Source organism: Zophobas morio, unplaced genomic scaffold (assembly GCF_036711695.1).
Source record: "Zophobas morio isolate AGI-343-1 ecotype UQ-CSIRO unplaced genomic scaffold, CSIRO_AGI_Zmor_V1 ptg000024l, whole genome shotgun sequence".
Classification (NCBI taxonomy): domain Eukaryota; kingdom Metazoa; phylum Arthropoda; class Insecta; order Coleoptera; family Tenebrionidae; genus Zophobas; species Zophobas morio.
In genome coordinates, this window is record NW_026972129.1 from 7,272,477 (window position 1) to 7,293,331 (window position 20,855).

The 20,855-nt window shown below is 30.3% G+C and overlaps 1 protein-coding gene and 1 long non-coding RNA gene across 2 annotated transcripts in view; both read left to right on the forward strand.

Annotated features, from left to right (window-relative positions):
• The window catches only part of LOC135134824 (cysteine-rich motor neuron 1 protein-like), a 218,954-nt gene that overhangs the window by 109,327 nt on the left and 88,772 nt on the right, over nt 1–20,855 (forward strand). The gene's annotated exons all lie outside the window — the stretch shown is intronic.
• Nucleotides 12,603–14,703, forward strand: LOC135135265 (uncharacterized). The gene is made up of 2 exons (XR_010281480.1): nt 12,603–14,072; nt 14,123–14,703. It is a non-coding gene; the product is annotated as an uncharacterized LOC135135265 (long non-coding RNA).

Sequence of the window (20,855 nt, forward strand, 5' to 3'; positions counted from 1 at the left end):
TGCAGTTTGTATTAGGCTTTTGAAACATTAATAAACCGATTATTACGTTCAGATACATTATTTACTGCAGAAGTTGCTTGTTTTCGAAAAAATTAAGTAAGTACTGCATTATGCGTACTGTATGCAAGCAGCAACAGTTTGACACCCACGCTAAAATTTTTAAAATGTCATAGTCAGCAAAATGAGAAAATTTTGACAATTAATGACGTTTTTAATTTTTAAGTATATCACTTTTGCTGAAATTTTAAGTTTTCGCATGAAATGGACCATTACCCCATTAAAAACCTCTAATTAGTTTGTCCAATAAATACGTAAATCCATGGCAACTTAAGCTAAATACGAAAGTGGCGAAACTTAATTTTGTTTTTACTTCCTTAACCACTTCTGTTTGCTAATGATGTGAATTTCCGACTGAGTAGGTCTGTTAGGACATCAGCACCCACTTAACATGTCCAGACACAATTCATAATGTAGAAATATACTTTTTTTTTAATAACAAAACATATACTGCATAATACTTACACTTAGCTTGCTCAGAATATTCTTACGCGTAATATAAAGTCTTTTGTTGTTAAAAATCCCTTTTTTTAGAGATGAAATATTTTAGGAAAAAATAAAAATAATGCGAAACTGCCTGTTAAATGCGTACCGTATACATGCAACAGGCAGTTTGGCACCAAAGATACCTGTCAAAGTCATCAAAATACGAAAATTATTACAATTAATTACACCCTTACTTCCCTAGTATCTCCTGTTTGTTTAAGATGTAAATTGCAGTTTGTATTAGGATTTTGAAACATTCATAAACCGATTATTACGTTCAGGTACATTTTTTACTGCAGAAGTTGCTTGTTTTCGAAAAAATTAAGTAAGCACTGCATTATGCGTACTGTACGCAAGCAGCAACAGTTTGACGCACACGCTAAAATTTATCAAAATGTCATAGTCAGCAAAATGAGAAAATTTTGACAATTAATGACGTTTTTAATTTCCAAGTATATCACTTTTGCTGAAATTTTAAGTTTTCGCTTGAATTGGACCATTACACCATTAAAAACCTCTAATTAGTTTGTCCAATAAATACGTAAATCCATGGCAACGTAAGCTAAATGGGAAAGTGGCGAAACTTAATTTTGTTTTTACTTCCTTAACCACTTTTGTTTGCTAATGATGTGAATTTCCGACTTAGTAGGTCTGTTAGGACATCAGCACCCACTTAACATGTCCAGACACAATTCATAATGTAGAAATATACTTTTTTTTAATAACAAAACATATACTGCATAATACTTACACTTAGCTTGCTCAAAATATTCTTACGCGTAAAATAAAGTCTTTTGTTGTTCAAAATCCCTTTTTTTAAAGATGAAATATTTTAGGAAAAAATAAAAATCATGCGAAACTGCCCGTTAAATGAGTACCGAATGCATGCAACAGGCAGTTTGGCACCCAAGATACCTGTCAAGGTCATCAAAATGCGAAAATTATTACAATTAATTACACCCTTACTTCCCTAGTTTCTCCTGTTTGTTTAGGATGTAAATTGCAGTTTGTATTAGGCTTTTGAAACATTAATAAACCGATTATTACGTTCAGATACATTATTTACTGCAGAAGTTGCTTGTTTTCGAAAAAATTAAGTAAGTACTGTATAATGCGTACTGTACGCAAGCAGCAACAGTTTGGCACACACGTTAAAATTTATCAAAATGTCACAGTCAGCGAAATGAGAAAATTATGACAATTAATGACGTGTTTAATTTCTAAGTATATCATTTTTGCTGAAATTTTAAATTTTCGCTTAAATTGGACCATTACACCATAAAAAATCTCTAGATGTCAATTTCCGACTGAGTTGGTCTGTTGGAACATCAGCAACCACTTAACATGTCCAAACACAATTTATAATGTGATGTTTTTTTTTTAATGAAAAAAATATATATACTGTACGTATAATACTTACACTTACCTTGCTCCGAATATTCTTACGCGTAATATAAAGTCTTTTGTTGTTAAAAATATTTTTTTTTAATGATTAAATATTTTAGGAAAAAATAAAAATCATGCGAAACTGCCTGTTAATTGCGTACCGTACACACGCACCAGGCAGTTTGGCACACAAGAAAATAGCTGTCAGTCACCAAAATACGAAAATTTAAACAGTTAATAATGCCTTTGGTTCCCAGTACTAGAATTGTTTGTTAAAAATTTGAATTACTGCTTGAATTGGTCGCCGAACTTTGGCATTATTCACTATTTTCCGATTTTGCTTATGATAAATATTCTCATATTGCCATCTACCTGTGGAAAGAAGAAATTCTGCTTTCAATTAATGATTTTCTGTTGCATGTTTGTCGATCCTTTACCATGTTGCCAAATCACGTGCCGAACTGCCGACCGGGTGCGGTGGTAGTTTGGCACCAGTGCGAAAGTGCACAAAATATGCCAAACTGACTGAAATTTACTCCAAAAACGTGCGGAAAAGCCCACTTTATGAACATATATATATATATATGTTAATGATAACTTTCGACCTCAAATTCTCTCACGTATATATACTTTTGGGCTCAAATTGGAAGTTTCGGCCTCGCCGTAGCTTTTGAGGCCGAAGTGACTCACACATTCAACGTAACATTTGGACTCACGCATATCCAGTGACATCTTTTAACAGTAATTTTAACAATTTTGGTTTGAGAAAAGATTGTTAAGTATAAAAGTTGGTTGAATAGATGATTTACTTAACAAAGCTAATATTATGACTAGGTTTTATATAAATGCGGGAAGTTGTTTGAAGGTAGTAATTTCCAGAAGAATGTTGGAAATTTATCTAAAATTAAAGAAAATATAAAGCAACTGAAAACAATTGGACAGTAGAAGAGCCAAAAATTCAGAAAGAAGTTAGAGAGTAAGAAAGAAAAAAAAAAGATACACAACAGCTATAGAATGTAAGAAACGGAAAGTTGAGGACATGGAATGAAGACAGGGAAATTTGTATGAAAAATTTTACAAAGAGAGTTGGAATTAACTGAGCAAGGAAGCATAAAGAGAAGGGGTGGTAATTATAAAAAAAATAGAGAGGGAATGGAAAAGAAAAGCGGGGAGGACAAATGGGGTTTAAAATTGCTTGTTTGAAATATTGCATTATTAAGAAAAATAAACAGAATTTATTTAATGAGTACATAAAATTTTGATTTTGTGTGATTAACAGAAACATGGATACTAAAGAGTAAGGGGAATAAATTGAACAAGGAAAAAGGAAAAGTTGAGGGTGAAGCAAGTGGGGGATCCATAACAGGGGTGACAAAAGATATAAAACAAATCGAAGAGCGGGTAATAGAAGTGGAACGCATAGTGGAAAGAAAGATAAAAGAAAAAAAGAATTTGCATATTGTATTGCATTGGAATTACAAAAAATTTGAAGAAAAAAATTTAAGAAAAAATTGAAAAGTCTAACGAAGAATTTCTTCTGATAGGAGATGGTTTTAACGCCAAAATAGGCAACAAAAGCAGGGAATATAGCGGAGAACGCACAGAAAAATCTAAAGATAAAATTTTAAATAAAGACAGAAAATTTCTATGGAAATTAATTGAAGAAAGAGTTTGGTAGTCGTGAATGGGGTGAAGGAGGGGGATGAAGATAAAGAATTTACCTGTATATGTAACCCAGTAGCTGATGAAGAAGCCGAAACATTTAAATTAGGAGAAAGAATTGATTCCGACCACATGCTATAAGAAGTAAAATTGAGGGATAGAAGTAGAAAAGTCGGAGTCACAAATAAGGAAGTAGATAAAAAGGAGAAGGGAACTGAGCATTATAAAAGATGTTGGAAATTGAATTCAAAAGAAGTAAGCTAAAATAAAATAGAAGAATTAAAAATAACAACTGAAAAAGCAGCAATAAGAAAAGCATTTATAACGAAGAAATCAGAAAAGAGAAACAAATGGCGGGTTAATAGATGCAGAGATTTAAAAACATAAGAAAGAAAATGTTTACGAAGGTGTAAAAAGGGAAAGATAAAAAAGAAGAGTACTGTCCAGCAAGAAATAATAACAGGTCGGTGTGAATAAAAAAAAGAAGAGATTCCGAAAGAAGAAATAAAACAAAAGCCATAAAATCAGAGCAAGAACCAAAATAAGGAAAAACAAAAACATGATCAGTGAAGAAATGCTAATAATACAATGGAAGTACCATTTTATGAAACTAATGAGTGGAAATGAGAGTACTGTAGCGCAAAAGAGTTAAACCGAGAATGCTGAGAGAGAAAGAATGGCCGAACATTACAGTGGAAAAAATATGGAAACAAGTTGGAGGGTCGAAAAGAGGGAAAAGACCAGGGAGGAATGGATTGGTAAATGATGTATGGACGTTTAGAACGGATGATTTGATTGAAAGACTGTGTGAAATAATGAATGAGATGTGGAAAAGTAAAGGTCTCCTCGAAAGTGGCAACAAGGACAAATATGTCCAATGGCGAGTATAAAGGAACCTAGGTACAATGGGGGTTATACTCGTCTAAAGATAATATCAGAAACAACGCCAAGGTACCTAGAGAGAGAAGGAACGAAGGAGAAAAAGTAATTGCTAGACAGAGGGGTGGACATGAAGAAAGAAACAATAACTTTTGCTTAAGCGAAAGCAGAAGAATATATAGGATGTGTGGAGAAGTGCAAGAGACTTTAGAATACATGCTACAAGACTAGAGCGAAATTAAAGAAAAAAGGAAAGTATAACAGAAATATTGAATGAAGATGGAAGAGAAGCAGGGTGGATGAAAGGAGTGGAAAAGAGCGGAGTAAGGCTGGAGCAAAGGGGATGCGATAAAAGAAGTAAATTGTAAAATCCTTGATTGTTGACCATTATTATTGCTATATCACACCAAAATAGTATAAATAAAAATAAATAATTGGCAGAGTGGTGAACTATCTAGCCTAAAATTATTTTCATCTTTTGTACAATTCGGCCTCACAGAATCGTAGAAAACAACTTTCAAACTTACAACCCAAGCTAAAATTAACTTAATAGCAGTTATTTTAATAACAAATAAGAGAAATAAACCTACAAGAAAAAGTCATAATTGTGTTATTAATTATGAAGTAACTATTAAAAAAATCTAAAGATTGTGATGCCAAAAGTTACTTTAAATCAAATAATGGCTTTCATCCATAGAAACTTTTGGCCTCATAATTACATGACGAATAACTTTCGGACTCATGTGCTAACATACATTAAAGTACAAGGTACATAAATAAATCTAAAATCGGAAACCCAAAATTTGGTCAAATCGAGGCAGTAAAATTCATGTGAATCAATATTCGGTGCTATATATTCAGGCACACCCCCAAGTGTAAAGATTCAGATTTTTTCCATAATACGAAACATTTTGTATGAAGTTAAAACAAAATTAGACTGTGAATGGTAGAAGTATCTGTAGACGCATTCATAAAAATATTTTTTATTCAAAGTTAAAGTGATAATTTACATTTTTTAAATACTTGCTACTTAGCCAAATATCTATAAAGGACGACAGGTCCAAAGTTGCTATTAATGAGCCAATTATTTTGATATGTTTGTTTCCATATTAGCGTGGGTATAAAGTTGGGTTAGGTAGTTCTGCAATCAACCAATTATTTATTTTTATTTATACTATTTTGGTGATACCAGTTTCAGGGTTCATCCCCTTCCTCAGCCACCTTGTCAGTAAACCTATAACACTTTAAAAAAGTCAATATTTGGTTAAATTTTTAGACTTATTAGTGTTAATATTATCAGGAATTTGATCTGCCGTTTTTTGAGCCTAAAATACTTGATTGTTGACCATTATTCTTGCTATACCACACGAAAATAGTATAAATAAAAATAAATAATTGGCAGAGTGTTGAACTATCTAACCTAAAATTATTTTCATCTTTTGTAGACTTTGGCCTCACAGAATCGTAGAAAACAACTTTCAAACTTACAACCCAAGCTAAAATTAACTTAATCGCAGTTATTTTAATAACAAATAAGAGAAATAAACCTACAAGAAAAAGTCATAATTGTGTTATTAATTATGAAGTAACTATTAAAAAAATCTAAAGATTGTGATGCCAAAAGTTACTTTAAATCAAATAATGGCTTTCATCCATAGAAACTTTTGGCCTCATAATTACATGACGAATAACTTTCGGACTCATGTGCTAACATACATTAAAGTACAAGGTACATGAATAAATCTAAAATCGGAAACCCAAAATTTGGTCAAATCGAGGCAGTAAAATTCATGTGAATCAATATTCGGTGCTATATATTCAGGCACACCCCCAAGTGTAAAGATTCAGGTTTTTTCCATAAAACCAAACATTTTGTATGAAGTTAAAACAAAATTACGACTGTGAATGGTAGAAGTATCTGTAGACGCATTCATAAAAATATTTTTTATTCAAAGTTAAAGAGATAATTTAAATTTTTTTAAATTCTTGCTACTTAGCCAAATATAAAGGACGACAGGTCCAAAGTTGCTATAAATGAACTAATTATTTTGACATGTTTGTTTCCATATTAGCGTGGGTATAAATTTGGGTTAGGTAGAGTTCTGCAATCAACCAATTATTTATTTTTATTTATACTACTTTTGGTGATACCAGTTTCAGGGTTCATCCCCTTCCTCAGCCACCTCGTCAGTAAACCTATAACACTTTAAAAAAGTCAATATTTGGTTAAATTTTTAGACTTATTAGTGTTAATATTATCAGGAATTTGATCTGCCGTTTTTTGAGCCTAAAATACTTGATTGTTGACCATTATTCTTGCTATACCACATGTAAATAGTATAAATAAAAATAAATAATTGGCAGAGTGTTGAACTATCTAACCTAAAATTATTTTCATCTTTTGTAGACTTTGGCCTCACAGACTCGTAGAAAACAACTTTCAAACTTACAACCCAAGCTGAAATTAATTTAACAGCAGTTATTTTAATAACAAATAAGAGAAATAAACCTACGAGAAAAAGTCATAATTGTATTATTAATTGTGAAGTAACTATTAAAAAAAATCTAAAGATTATGATGCCAAAAGTTACTTTAAATCAAATAATGGCTTTCATCCATAGAAACTTTTGGCCTCATAATTACATGACGAATAACTTTCGGACTCATGTGCTAACATACATTAAAGTACAAGGTACATGAATAAATCTAAAATCGGAAACCCAAAATTTGGTCAAATCGAGGTAGTAAAATTCATGTGAATCAATATTCGGTGCTATATATTCAGGCACACCCCCAAGTGTAAATATTCAGATTTTTTCCATAATACGAAACATTTTGTATGAAGTTAAGACAAAATTAGACTGTTAATGGTAGAAGAATCTGCAGACGCATTCATAAAAATATTTTTTTATTCAAAGTTAAAGTGATAATTTAAATTTTTTAAGTACTTGCTACTTAGACAAATATAAAATACGAGAGTTCGAAAGTTGCTATAAATGAGCTAATTATTTTGATATGTGTGTTTCCATATTAGCGTGGGTATAAAGTTGGGTTAGGTAGTTCTGCAATCAACCAATTATTTATTTTTATTTATACTATTTTGGTGATACCAGTTTCAGGGTTCATCCCCTTTCTCAGCCACCTCGTCAGTAGACTTATAACACATTAAAAATGTCAATATTTGGTTAGATTTTTAGACTTATTAGTGTTAATATTATCTGGAAATTGATGTGCCGTTTTTTGATCCTAAAATACTTGATTTTTGACCATTATTCTTGCTATACCACACTAAAATAGTATAAATAAAAATAAATAATTGGCTGAATGTTGAACTATCTAACCTAAAATTATTTTCATCTTTTGTTGACTTTGGCCTCACAGAATCGTAGAGAACAACTTTCAAACTTACAACCCAAGCTAAAATTAACTTAATCGCAGTTATTTTAATAACAAATAACAGAAATAAACCTACAAGAAAAAGTCATAATTGTGTTATTAATTATGAAGTAACTATTAAAAAAATCTAAAGATTGTGATGCCAAAAGTTACTTTAAATCAAATAATGGCTTTCATCCATAGAAACTTTTGGCCTCATAATTACATGACGAATAACTTTCGGACTCATGTGCTAACATACATTAAAGTACAAGGTACATAAATAAATCTAAAATCGGAAACCCAAAATTTGGTCAAATCGAGGCAGTAAAATTCATGTGAATCAATATTCGGTGCTATATATTCAGGCACACCCCCAAGTGTAAAGATTCAGATTTTTTCCATAATACGAAACATTTTGTATGAAGTTAAAACAAAATTAGACTGTGAATGGTAGAAGTATCTGTAGACGCATTCATAAAAATATTTTTTATTCAAAGTTAAAGTGATAATTTACATTTTTTAAATACTTGCTACTTAGCCAAATATAAAGGACGACAGGTCCAAAGTTGCTATTAATGAGCCAATTATTTTGATATGTTTGTTTCCATATTAGCGTGGGTATAAAGTTGGGTTAGGTAGTTCTGCAATCAACCAATTATTTATTTTTATTTATACTATTTTGGTGATACCAGTTTCAGGGTTCATCCCCTTCCTCAGCCACCTCGTCAGTAAACCTATAACACTTTAAAAAAGTCAATATTTGGTTAAATTTTTAGACTTATTAGTGTTAATATTATCAGGAATTTGATCTGCCGTTTTTTGAGCCTAAAATACTTGATTGTTGACCATTATTCTTGCTATACCACACGAAAATAGTATAAATAAAAATAAATAATTGGCAGAGTGTTGAACTATCTAACCTAAAATTATTTTCATCTTTTGTAGACTTTGGCCTCACAGACTCGTAGAAAACAACTTTCAAACTTACAACCCAAGCTGAAATTAATTTAACAGCAGTTATTTTAATAACAAATAAGAGAAATAAACCTACGAGAAAAAGTCATAATTGTATTATTAATTGTGAAGTAACTATTAAAAAAAATCTAAAGATTGTGATGCCAAAAGTTACTTTAAATCAAATAATGGCTTTCATCCATAGAAACTTTTGGCCTCATAATTACATGACGAATAACTTTCGGACTCATGTGCTAACATACATTAAAGTACAAGGTACATGAATAAATCTAGAATCGAAAACCCAAAATTTGGTCAAATCGAGGTAGTAAAATTCATGTGAATCAATATTCGATGCTATATATTCAGGCACACCCCCAAGTGTAAATATTCAGATTTTTTCCATAATACGAAACATTTTGTATGAAGTTAAGACAAAATTAGACTGTGAATGGTAGAAGAATCTGTAGACGCATTCATAAAAATATTTTTTTATTTAAAGTTAAAGTGATAATTTAAATTTTTTAAGTACTTGCTACTTAGACAAATATAAAATACGAGAGTTCGAAAGTTGCTATAAATGAGCTAATTATTTTGATATGTGTGTTTCCATATTAGCGTGGGTATAAAGTTGGGTTATGTAGTTCTGCAATCAACCAATTATTTATTTTTATTTATACTATTTTGGTGATAGCAGTTTCAGGGTTCATCCCCTTTCTCAGCCACCTCGTCAGTAAACTTATAACACTTTAAAAAAGTCAATATTTGGTTAGATTTTTAGACTTATTAGTGTTAATATTATCTGGAAAATGATGTGCCGTTTTTTGATCCTAAAATACTTGATTTTTGACCATTATTCTTGCTATACCACACGAAAATAGTATAAATAAAAATAAATAATTGGCTGAATGTTGAACTATCTAACCTAAAATTATTTTCATCTTTTGTAGACTTTGGCCTCACAGAATCGTAGAGAACAACTTTCAAACTTACAACCCAAGCTAAAATTAACTTAATAGCAGTTATTTTAATGACAAATAAGAGAAATAAACCTACAAGAAAAAGTCATAATTGTGTTATTAATTGTGAAGTAACTATTAAAAAAATCTAATGATTGTGATGCCAAAAGTTACTTTAAATCAAATAATGGCATTCATCCATAGAAACTTTTGGCCTCATAATTACATGACGAATAACTTTCGGACTCATGTGCTAACATACAGTAAAGTACAAGGTACATGAATAAATCTAAAATCGGAGACCCAAAATTTGGACAAATCGAGGCAGTAAAATTCATGTGAATCAATATTCGGTGCTATATAATCAGGCACACCCCCAAGTGTAAAGATTCAGATTTTTTCAATAATACGAAACATTTTGTATGAAGTTAAGACAAAATTAGACTGTGAATGGTAGAAGTATCTGTAGACTCATTCATAAAAATATTTTTTTATTCAAAGTTAAAGTGATAATTTAAATTTTTTAAGTAGTATAAATAAAAACAAATAATTGGCTGAATGTTTAACCATCTAACCTAAAATTACTTTCTTCTTTTGTAGACTTTGGCCTCACAGAATCGTAGAAAACAACTTTCAAACTTACAACCCAAGCTAAAATTAACTTAATAGCAGTTATTTTAATAACAGATAAGAGAAATAAACCTAAAAGAAAAAGTCATAATTGTGTTATTAATTGTGAAGTAACTATTAAAAAAATCTAAAGATTGTGATGCCAAAAGTTACTTTAAATCAAATAATGGCTTTCATCCATAGAAACTTTTGGCCTCATAATTTCGGACTCATGTGCTAACATATCTTAAAGTACTAGGAACATGATTAAATCTAAAATCGGAAACCCAAAATTTGGTCAAATCGAGGCAGTAAAATTCATGTGAGGCAATATTCGGTGCTATATATTCAGGCACACCCCCAAGTGTAAAGATTCAGATTTTTTCCATAAGACGAAACATTTTCTATGAGGTTAAGACAAATATTGGTGGATTGAGAAATAAATCTAAGAAATAAATTCATAATGATGTTGTTAAGTGTAAAATACCTATGAAAAAAGATCTAAAGACTGTGATGCCAAAAGTTACTTTAAGTCAAATAATAGTTTTCATCCATAGCAACATTTAGCCTCATAATTGCATGTTAGGTAACTTTCGGACTCGTGCGCTTCGTATATGTGAAAACAGGTAATTAACCCATCATTCCGGGCACAATTTTGTTTTTGGAACGAAGTACTAGATTAATAAATTTAAAATTGGAAACCCGAAATTTCAACACAAGCCGGTGAAATTCATGAGGTGTATTATTTCACGATATGGATTCGTAAAATTTAAGGCACAATCTCAACATTCAAATTGTAATTGATAGACTCCGGCTTTATCTAGTTAAGTAATTTTATCTTTGTTGTTCAGTAACTGATTTCTGGTTGAATTAATTTTTATAAATGAAATATTAACATTTTTATTCACTCTATTTAGTATGTTTTTAATTTTGTAAGATAATGTTTCAATAAAATCCAGAAAATAATATCTACCTATGTCTTCCTTAGTATCATGGTCCGTTTTGAACAACGAGCAACATTGTTTTTTTTTTAATTTTGTATCTTATTTTGTCAATTAGATTGTGGATTAATTTTACTTTAAAGTCATTATTTATTGCAATTTGTTTTATGGACTGAAGTTCTTTATTATAGTTTTCATGGTTTAGATTAGAATTGAACAATATTTCAATTAAAGATGCAAAAGTTGATATTTTATGAATCCATAGGTGGTTGGAAGAATTGCAAATAATGTTGTCTGTGTATGTTTTATTGGCCCAATATCTTACAAAATTAAAAACATTCTTGGAGAAATATTAAACACGAGAGGCCAAAAGTTGCTATAAACGAAGTCATTCTTTTCATCTTTAGTACACTTTGACCCCATATGGATTCATACAAAACAACTTTCAGGCTCACAGTCCAAGGGGACATTAAATTAGTAACCCTTGTTTTAAGAATACCAAATCGTCTTTCAAATATCGGCGGATTGAGAAATTAATAAATCAAAGGGACAGATTTATAATTATGTTGTTTACTGTGGAGTATCTACGAAAAAAATCCAAAGACTGTGATTCCAAAAGTTAATTTAAATCAAATAATAGTTTTTATCCATAGCAACATTTGGGTTCATAATTACTGCTCCATTAAAATATTAAACTGGTTTTTCAAATTTCGCTTGTTTCTTGGATAAAATAATATAAAATACGAGAGGCCAAAAATTGCTACAAATGTAATTAATGATTATAAAAGAGTATAAGTAATTATTTTCATCTTTAGTACACTTTTGTCACACAAATTCATACAAAACAACTTTCAGGTTCACAACTCAAGCTAAAGTTAAATTAATTGTCGTTGTTTTAAGATTATCAAATTGTGATTCAAATACCGGAAGAAAGAAAAACAAATCTAAGAAACAATTTCATGGTGATACTATTAACTGTAAAGTACCCATGAAAAAAATCTAAAGAATGCGATATCAAAAGTTACTTTATATCAAATAATACATTTCATGCATAGTAACATTTGATCTTATAATTACATGTTTCGGAATAATGAGCTTCATATCTATCATTTCAAGTACAATTTTTGTTTTTGGAAATGAAATTCCAAGTGATTAGAAAATAAAACAGAAGCTCAAAAATGTATGGAAACGATGCATGACGTTCCAAGATATTAATTCCTAAAATTTAAAGCACACCCTTAAGCAAATATCCAGATTGGCTCCATAAGTAGAACAATAATTTAAGAGATTAACAAAAACTTGTACTGCTAATTGTAGAAGTGCCTGTACACACAACCATAAAAGTAAATTTCTTACTCCAACTTAAACTGGTATTTTAAAATTGACATGTACGCCTTTCTTGGAGAAATATAAAAAGAGAGGTTAAAAGCTGCTAAAAAATAGTAATGTTTCTTTTTTCGAAATCGCGCAGTAATGTGCTTTTTCTATGTTCAAAAATCGGCACAGAAATTAAATGCGGTGTTGTCATATTAGTATTATCTACCTCCACAATTACATTTTACAAGGTTATAAATTGTTTTTCGGTTTAGCAGTAATTCTATACTCTTTGATAACCCTTTTTATTAGTTATTAGAAACACATCCGGTTTATTAATTTTATAAATATAATTTATTAACTAAATTTGCGCGTAATCTCGCAACGTCGCAACCTTGCATGGCAACAGCGGATTTCTTGAAGTGCAGCGACATTCTATGGCAGCGAACAATGTGTATCCACATAACCTGTAATAAGTTTTTGTTCGGTGCAGAAACAACCATGGAAAACATTATATGGAGAATATCTCATTTTGCATACGAGTATTTCGCTGAAAAAGAAAATTCTGTGAAATCAACATTTTGGGCTACATAGTCGTTGTTAAAGTCAACTCTGTTAATATAAAACAGCATAGATATAATCTAAGTACACCAAGTTCTCAAGCAAAAAATATAGGTTATGTTTCCCAGAAATCAAATATATTTACAAGAGAAAACTTACGAAAATTTTTAACAGAGGCCCGTGATTAATGTACCTAATGTCAAAGGTAATCTCAAAGAAGGTCAATCACATTGTCTATAAAACATAATGTTTTAGGTATATTTTTTATTTGAAGTTGTAGGAGTATGCGGAAAGGAAGAATTTGAACAATTTTCTTGTATCTACATAACCTATAATAAGCTTTTATTATTATTACAGAACAGATTATTAGCTTACATGCCCATTTTAAATGAAAGTATGAAGCATACCTCTTATTTTTCGGCACTTTTAATATTTTTGCTTGCAGAAAGATCTGCAGCAATTGCAAAATAGAGATGGATAGCAATAATAACAAGCAGTTTACATGCATTCGACCGAACTTGCAAAAACTGGCAGATAATATATCAAATTTATTACCTAAAAACTCAGCCACAGTTTATGAAAAGCGGTATGAATTTTTTTTTTTTTTTTGCGCAGAAACAACCATGCAAAATATATGGAGAACACCTCATTGCATACGAGTATTTCGCTGAAAAAGCAAATTCTGTGAAATCTTTAACACTTTGGGCTGCATAGTCGTAGTTAAAGTCAACTCTGTTAATAAAAAACAGCATAGATATATCTAAGTACACCAAGTTTTCAAGCAAAAAATATAGGTTACATTGCCAAGAAATCAAATATATTTACAAGAGAAGACTTACCAAAATTTTTAACAGAAGCCCGTGATTAAATGTACACGATGTTAAAGGTGATCTCAAACAAGGTCAATCACATTGTCTATAAATCATTATGTTTTAGGTTTATTTTTTATTAGAAGTTGTAGGAGCATGTGGAATGGATAAATTGAAAAATAATGACGGCATTCAAGACAAAAACGATACGCTAATAATTAAAATTCCAACGTCTAAAACTGGCAAAGCACGAGAATTTACAAATATGTGTAAAAATATTTATCCAATTGAAATATAGTAAAAATACCTAATTTTAAGACCGCACCATACACCAGACAAATCATTATTTATACATTACATTTGGATAGTGAATGCAGCAGCTGCTGCATTGTACAAATATACCTGCAAACACACTGTAACAAATTATGCAGACACCTCTTTTGACTAAAAGATATATATTTAACTTTATCCATACGTTGTCAACTTTGTTAATAATTGCAATCTCTAACTTCATAAGAAATATGAATAATCTACTTTGGTGTTTTATAGTAGTATTAAATGTTCATAGAATATAATTGCACTTACTACGAAGTAAGCTTTCCTAGTTTTAAGTTGTTTTCTTTTCTCTTTGATTATCTTAATTTCTTCAGCCTCTATGTGGCTGTTTTAATTCCAAAAAATTGTTTCTGAATAAACTGATTCATACCACTTTTTCTTTCTTTTACTCGAAAACAGTTTAAACTATAACTCCAAATATTTACCTACTTTACAACGTGTCAAGCATTCGGTTGTTGTAAATGATGCAACCATAAATACAAATTTGAACACTGATATGACAGGTTTGAGGCTAGGATGTGGTTTTCATATACTCCCATTACTTGTTGCCTAAATCTGGCGCGAGGCCAAAAGTTATTATTGACGTATATATATATATATATATATATCTGTTCATTCCCCAAAAAATTAATGCATCATCTCACAATTTTACCGAATAAATCCTACCTATTTAAAGTGTGCAAAATATAATAAGTATAAATATACTAGTGATTTATTACTGCATTTCTATTTTTTAGAATTACGAATAGATGGTTTCTCAAAAAAATAATACGAATCAATTTATTTTATTAATTAAACCAGTAACGGCATACTCAGTTTTCCCGAAAATTTGGAAAAACTATACTGTTATGTATTACAGTACAGTGCACCTATCCAAATTGATAAACGTGTCCTTGCAAAAATGTTGATGACATCATCAAAATATTTTAAGTTACAGGGGTTCTAATAAAAAAATAAAATTTGCATGATCAAATTTTATAATTTTTCGAAAAAACTGTTGAAATAACCTTCGGCCAATTTTTTTCTAAATTTTTGAAACCCACTTGTGTAAGCTTGAGGTTAGAAAAAATTACTACCTCAAACCGTTATGGTAGTCTGTGAGAACGAATTCAAATTAAGTTGTCTGCAGATTTATATCATTTTAAATTGATATTAAAAAAGGTTTTCTTTGCATTAGAACTTTATGATTATTATATGCAGCATAAACATTGATTACCAGCACCTTCCAAATAATTCAACATTATTAAACATTATTAAATATACATACATTGGACATACGAGGGTGAGTTTTTGTTTTATTAAAAAGTGCCGTATTATTAAACACCATTACAACCAAATTTATAATATGTATAATCGTGCAAAAATTGCGATGCGATCTTAGATCGTGTTTTTTATTACCCTCAAGCACTGTACAGTGCGTTTGCAACACCGTTAAACGTAGATATGGACTTCCCGATTTGTTTTTTTTTTTATTTGTGAAAAGGATATGTCTACATTGATACAATTGCTTGCTTCTTAAATACCCCCCTCCCACCTTTTAACTTATAGCATCGTACTTAAAACGACAATGAATGGCGCTATAATTTCATGTTTGAACTATGTCCCTTTCATTCTTTTAAATTAAGCTCAAGCTTGTACTCATGGTTTCCATTTTTCTTTTTTACAACTTTATCAGTGAATCTTTACTAGAAACGCTTAAAAAACAATAATTACATGAATCCAAGAATCAATATTTACCAACTTTATTTGGGATAAATGTAGAAGGCCCGAAAAACAAAATATTAATAATGTATTTATGGTTATATGAAGACACTGTTGAAGCCTAAATTAAAATAATAAATTAGCATACTTTTCACATTCATTGTTTTTAACATTACTAGCAACACCGTTTCCGCGTGTGACAATTACAACGTCCTAACAATATGTTCAATTGATGTTGTCAAAGTCGCGACTTGTGGTTATCTGAAATTTTTTGTTATTGTGAACACAATAACAAGTACTGTGATTTGCATTGTAATGATCTATATAAGACAGAATTTTTAGATGCATTATATCCAGTACTAAATTAAGGCTTTATGTAAATAAGTGGTATTTATTTATGAATGAAAATGCATACGCTATGGAGCTAGTTTGCTCGATCTAACAAAGACATTGTACAACAGAATAATTGCATTAGGTTTGCATCGTAGCATCCATATTAATAAACTACTTCCTCGTATGTATTATGTTAAATCTCACCGCAACTAACTCGTGCTTGTAACAATTTCTTAATTGTAATGACCGCATAAAACCTAATAGATGTCGCGCAAGTTTCTGTATTAAGTTTGTAAGTTGCTATTCTAGAAGGCACGTTTATCTACTCATGTGATGTCATATACGAAAATTTAACAATTCAAATAGATTTAAGTAGAAAATTTTTGTAGTCATGATCTACCTTCTGAAGTAGAAGCGTCGAAGAGGCAGTTAACATTCGTAATTACGAAATACTGCATCTTTTTCGGTCACCACATTTGAATGTCTTCCACCTTTTTTTGTTAATGTTAATGAAAGTTATTTGAATTTATTTATTGCCTTTGACAGTGAAAGGTTGTTGCATTTTCTTTATACAACAGAAAACACAGGCCTGTGCTTTAAACTTAACATCAAGATATTTATTACAAGGCCTTGGGTTAACTTATTTCCATTGTTTCTCAGAACCCTCCATTTTTTAAGCCAGTAGTTATTTATTGAAACCCCAAAAAGTTTATCGATTTTTTTTTTATTAATATACGGCATATTTTATTCGCTTTCTAGTTAAAAAGTTTTATCCATCAAACAACAGTACCCAGATAGATATACCACAATCCATACTCGCTTTAAATTTGGTACAACAAGGCTCACAAGAATAGAATCGTTGATATCAAAATAGTCGTTTATGTTATTAGTATGTAAACAATTTTAAGAAATATGCTATATAATTTTATGTGGTAATTAATCTTTTATTGCATAACGAATTTAATGATGCACGTAAGATTTGCTGCAATAAATATTTATCTAGTTTTATTGAATGAACCATGGTTAAATTTAAATAACTGCGTATTACGTTAATTCGACATCCAGAATAACCCTTCTTTTTCTGTTTCAGGTAAGTTTTCCACAGCTTTATGGTACTTCTGTAAGTATGTTTTTTCTTTTGATCTACAGTCCTACCTATTCAATTGTGTCTTCGTAAAAAAAAATATTTTGCTCCTAATTAAGCAAATACAGGACATACTTTAAACCTTACACAACTGCACACTCGGACACACCACTGTATATGAACTGACAAAATTAAGTTTTTTTATATTCATATTTAGTTATTCCGGCGTGGGATATGTGTTATTGCCGCTAACGTACTTCTCAACATTACTCACACCTCATCTGTCAATCGTCTTTAAATTTTAACTGCATCAGTAGTCAAACTAAATTAAGCTTTAATGCAGCGGATGGCCAACTTTGAATATGTAAATTGCCGTCATGTTAAATTCAAAATAGCTAGCGAACATTTTGAAATAAAGTTTCAAACTTCACCTACTGTTCTGTTCCAAACTATTTATTTACTTCGAAAAACTCAATAAATTACGCTACGAAGGAAACTTACATGGTGTTTAATGAAATTTGTAAACTCGCATTTTACTTAATAAAACAGTTTATAAAAGTCGCTCAGTTGCCATAAAGGAGGACATACGCGGTGCGTACTCTATTTTTATTACATATCTTATTTTTTTAGTATCATGATGTCGAAGACCGTACAATATACCGTGTGATACGCATTCTATTAAAAGAAACTTAACAAAATTTGCGCAGTTTTTATGACACATGATGTAGCCGATTCTTTTATTATTAGTTTATTATTCCCACGTGCTTTATTTTTATTGCAACATAATTTAATTTTAAAAACTTCAAACTAAAACGTTTCCTGATATTTATATTATGTGTAAGGTGCATAATTTGTTTGTGCCATCATATCCACTTACATTACATACGTACATTAAGATTTTAAGTCATGAATGATTATTATTGTTCGCAAAGAAAATAGGTTGACACAGATGACAAAAAAAGTAGAGAATTTTGATTAAAAAAAAAAAACAATTCCGATATATTCCCATCCAACAGAACTCCAATGTGGATGACATTAGTCACTATTTTTAAGAACATCTAGAACCTGCATCAGCTGTACCTACGTACATGTTTGCACTTTTAAGTAATTATTTGTATAAGTAATTGAAAGTAGTCCTTAAAAAGAAAAGAAATTTGTGTTGTCCTTCCGTTGATATTATACACGTAACAGAAACCAAATCAAACTCACCGAACTAAATTCAAGGGGGAATTAAAAGTTTCCCATCCTACAACGAACGGAAAATATATTGTAGAAGAGTATTAGATTATTTGGATCACATGGTGCAATTTATGTTAACTGTTCAACCATCCTTAAAATTACGTTTCCAACTTTTCCAATTTTTTAAGCTGCCAAAGTAATCCATCGCTAACTTTGACTTGAGTGTCCAGTGGCATTTGTAAACACAATTATTGTTTGGTGAGGTAAATGAATTAAAAATAGCAAATCAGTCCGAGAAATTGGTGTTTTTTTACGTAGTCATACTTGTGACAAATTTGTGTGTTAGGTGTAAAGAATATCATGCAAATCACTTAATAATAAAAATAAAAATTTACTGCCGAAAACAACCACTTGTGAAGTAAAAATTATTGCTCGAATATGCTGATCTATGATATATTTACGCAATAACTTTTTTTTTAATTCATTCTTGTACTCCTCATTATTTGTACGTTTCATTATAACTGTAAGTACGCTGAAATTTATTAGATACTACAACAAAAGATTTTTGTTTGAAGTTTATGTGTACAACTATACAAGCAACATTCTAAATTAAATTCTGAGCTATTAATAGTATATCGTATTATACACAATATTGTTAATTCGTCCAGTTATTATTTTTGATAAAAATTATGAAGATATTTTTGTTTATCAAAATATTTTTTTCAAAATGTCGTTTTGCTACCGTATTAAACCAGAAATATTGGTAAATTTTATGAACTGATGAAATTTTATGAAAATCTCATGTTATTATTAAATGTTTCTGTTCTATACATTTTGAAAAGAAACATTATAAAAATCATCGTTCTTGGTCAGTAAAGTAAATAAGTAGTTAATTCTAGATCAGTTCGCACTAGAATTTTACGATCGTAATTCATTATTTGTATTCAGAGTTTCAATAATCTTTTTTTTATGAATTTGTCTGTATTATCATTTTTGTATTCCGTTGCTCGTGCAATGTACTACATTTTCAGTGGAACAATAAAAATTAAAAGTTATCTTACTAAAAAAATAAGAAAAAATTTAATCAAATCTAAAGGAATTTCATCAGACATGCTTTCCCAACCAACTTTAATTAGAAATGTTGTTGTTTATGTTGGGTCGCAGTTTGAGTGACGCCGGAGATCTGACAGTATATTCCGGGAGTCCTAGAGGCGGTTTCCCGGCGCACACAATCTCTTTCAGCATCAGCGCTACAGTAGATATTTCAGACACTGTTTTATCATTTATGGGGACAGTGTTCGTCTATTTGGTCATTGTGGTGTTATATGGCCTATCAGATGTCCATATAAGCTCGTCGCTTTATCCTGTCCGACCAAAACGTGGTTACATAACGGGAGAGTACTTTTTTCATATTTTATTAGCATATATACGGCCACAAAATTTTTAAAAATTGTAAATAGTAATGTTCGTTTTACCTATTTTTAGGTTATACGTACTTGATATTTTGTTAATTAATGTTCAAAAATAGGACTAAATTATTGTTGTAATCAATATTCCGCATTAATTTTATAGAGCTAATTGTTGCTGTTGTGAAAATGATACATCCACATTATAATCATTTTAATAACGTTTCTAACAAGTTGATTTCTGTTAATAATTTAGGTATTTTACTTCGCTCATACTCACTTATTCAAAGTTTAGGTTTGAATATTTGAACGTGCCAATTTGTAAATATATAGAACCCCCATTTTTTTCATGAGATATAATATAGGGTGTTAATAAATGATTTACATCTAGAGGGCCGTGAACACGATTTCAAGAAAAAATTTGCCGCTTTCGAAAAATACAAAAGTTGAGTATTGTCACTCCGTCTCAATCTCTTGGCTACACCGAAAATAGGCTTCGATAATAAATTTACCTTCTAATTGATGGATTAATTGATTTAGCAAAACTCAAAAGAAGCGGCACATTAATAAATGAATTTCATAGCCCACTAGATGTAAATCTTTTTTAGTGGTTGCTCAGCATCAATAAACCATCAACTGAAGATAAGACATGTTCGGTCAATAGCCGCACATTTGAAAATATTACTTTTTAATGAAATGTTTAACAATAATGTTACAAAGGAGCTGCATTATTATAAAGTGCTAAGTCAGCTGTAACAACTAACCAGTTTTGATGGCGTTAACTCAATCGTAAGTTATAATCAGAAGTTTTTTCCATTTAC